Genomic DNA, 3,435 nt, shown 5'->3' on the forward strand with positions numbered 1-3,435 from the left:
AGATGTGTATAAGAGACAGATATATATATATATATATATATATATATATAAAACCATAGCATCCTTTCTACATATAGCTATATAACTGGACTTGTAGTTTACATATTTATTTATTTATTTAGGTACTGGGGATTGAACTCAGGGGCATTCAACCAATGAGCCACATCCCCAGCCCTTTTTTGTATTTTATTTAGAGACAGGGTCTCACTAAGTTGCTTAGTGCCATGCTAAGTTGCTGAGGCTGGCTTTGAACTTGTGATCCTCCTGCCTCAGCCTCCTGAGCCGCTGGCATTACAGGTGTGTGCCACAGTGCCCAGCTGGACTTGTATTTTAAACATATATGTGTACTCCTTACCCTAGTGTTTGATTTAGCAAATTATTATCTTTAAATGTCATTGAGGGTGTCAGGAACTGTGTGCCAACCACAGCTTCTAGACGCCTATGGGGAAAGCATTTCCAGAGAGCAAGATGGCAAGACTTAAAAGACCTGGGAAAGTATCAATATCTTACCCCAGCAATTCACAGTCTAGAAATTCATCACACTATGGTTTGTGACTGTGGAAAAAGGAGGTGATGCAATTACTTCAAAGTCCAGGAGAGGCTTGGTAGGGTTTGACAAGGTCATGCAGTAGAGCCATTACGACGAGAAGATATTGATCGCAGGTTGTAGTCCTCCTACAGAGCCACAGGTTCCGCACCCATGAATTCAGTTAACCATGGAATGAAAATATTTGAAAAAAATTTGCCTCTGTGTTGAACACGTATGACTTTTTTCTTGACATTATCTCATAAACAATCTAGTGTAACAACTACTTACAGAGCACTTTCACTGTATCAGGAGTTATAAATAGTCTAGAGATGATTTAAAGTAGGAGGAGATGATCCTTCTGTAGGAGGATTTGCAGATTCTGGTGTCCATGGGGAAGTCCTGGAACCAGTCATCCGTGGATACTGAGGGACAACTGTGCTTAGGAGTAGAATACCTATTCTCGACTTCATTTAAATCATTTTAAATGTGCAAGAGTAGTCAGAACATTTTTGATAAAGAAAATCAACGAAAGGGGACATCTGTCATTCTGATATCAGAACATTTTGTGGAGTGTGGCCGCTAGAATAAGGTAGTATCACCCCATACCAGAAGACAGGCCAACGGACTAGATTAGATGCCCATTTACGCACGCACATTTAACCTAGGATAGCAGGGCAAAGCAGATCTGTGGCAAAGAAACTAACTTCAATGACAGCGTTGGAAGAGTAAATTTTTTTTTTTTTGTAGATGGACACAATATCTTTATTTATTTTTATGTGGTGCTGAGAATTGAACCCAGGGCCTCACACGTGCATGGCTGGTGCCTTACTACTGAGCCCCAGCCCCAGCCACCGGAAGAGTAAATTTTTAAAAATGATCCAGATATATTAAAGAGCTAAACAGAAAACAGTATACTGGACAAACACATAGAATTGTTTATTTAATGAAGGCAAGAAAGTCTATAATACAGAAAGAAAATGTAACAAAGATGAAAAAACTGTTTACATCAAAATTTAGAACTCTGCATAGCAGATGAGCCATCAATGAGCTTACAAAACAGAGAACTGACTGGGAGGTACATACACACCAGGTGTAAGAAAAATCCAGAATATACAAAGGGGTCTACTAAATCAAGAAGAAAATAATAAAAGACAAATGACTTGACCATGTAGATGGTTGGTAGATGGATAATCTTAATTTTGCAGCATTTTTCTCAGTAATTTTTCAGTCTTTTGGGATCTCAGCTTTGTTCTCAAGCTGCACATGAAATAAGCACAACACCCAACGGCTTGGGCGGTCAATTAAGGCTCCGCAGCTTGCTCCTCCCCTGTCCAGGAGGTGGAGCTGTCCTGGAGAGACCAACCTAAGCGCCTTTCACAGGAGGCCTGGGGCAGGGAACTGCTGCTGCATAGGAAGGAAACACCAAGGTGGAGGATCACTTTCCAGAGCATATTTATTTAGTGTATTTTTGGGGAAATATACTAACCTAAAAAAAAGGGAGGGTATTCATTGTAAAAAGTAAAAAGTGGTGTACTTTTTTTTTTTTTTGAGAGAGAGAATTTTTTAATATTTATTATTACTTTTCGGTGGACACATCTTTTTTTTTTTTTTTAATGTGGTGCTGAGGATCAAACCCAGTGCCCAGCACATGCCAGGTGAGCGCGTTACCGCTTGAGCCACATCCCCAGCCCAAAAGTGGTGTACTTTTAGTCATGAGCGGGTTAGTCATTGTGCACAGGTAAGTCCATATCCCAATCTGCTTGAATCAAGTGTATGAAATATGATATGTCAAGAGCTTTGTAATGTTTTGAACAACTAATAATAAAAAAATAGACACACACACACACAAAATAATAATAATAATTATCTGCTTATGTAACTGACCTTATTAAGGATTGTGGCCACCTTCTTAAGGTATCTTTGGAAAGTAAAATCAAACCCAAATTCAATGTATGATCTTTCCAGGTTCAAAAACCACCATTTTAATATGGCCAGAATCCCCAATGGAGTTCAGAAATCCAACTCAAATTCTTCTTGGATAATGGAGAGATATGAATAAATTTAATGAATGAATAATAAAAAAGAAATAAAGAAAGAAATAAAGAAATAGAGATACAGTTTATCCTTTTAGCTCTTAGGTTGGACACTAACTACACAAGTGTTTATCTATTACTTAAAAAATTAAAATAAATAAAAGTAAGCCACATATACTGATAATGATGTAGAAATAAAGATTCTGATTGGTAGAAAAAGGAATTGGTAGAAATAAAACCTGATGTTAAAGAAACAGGAAAGAAAACAAGGCAGCCAGGCACAGTGGTGCAGTCTGTGATCCCAGTGACTCAGGAGGCTGAGGCAGGGGAGCGAAAATTTGAGGCTAGCCTCAGCCCCTGTCTCCAAATAAAGATTTAAAAGGGCTGAGGATGTAGCTCAATGATAGAGCACCCCTGGGTCCCCCAGTACTTAAAAAAAAAGAAGTCATAAGATTAATCCCAAATTGCTTCCTTCAGGAGCCCACTTAAGGATGAAGAAAGCAAAAGGTTAAAAGACATGCATTTAGAAATGAGAAAGGAAACGTAACCAGAGCTGTGTGCAGATCGCTGTGGGCCACTCTGCTGAAGACACTTCCTGCTGAACTTTTAAGAGTTACATTTGACACAAGAAGCCATTGAACCAGCCCTCTGAGTGTAGACGGGAGTGAAAGGGTTCTGCAGCAACAGCGGCCAAGATACTTGTCCATCAGGGGAGGTGGCCACGTCACTGCAATGGACAGCAAGACAGGAGTGGCAGCCAGATGCTTCGACTAAACTCTCTTCCTCTTCCCCCTCCTCCTTCTCTCTTCCTTCCCCTCCATCTCCCCCATCTCTCTCTCTCTCTCTCTCTCTCTCTCTCTCTCTCTCTCTCTC

Source organism: Marmota marmota, unplaced genomic scaffold, assembly GCF_001458135.2.
Source record: "Marmota marmota marmota unplaced genomic scaffold, marMar, whole genome shotgun sequence".
NCBI classification, from domain to species: Eukaryota; Metazoa; Chordata; class Mammalia; order Rodentia; family Sciuridae; genus Marmota; species Marmota marmota.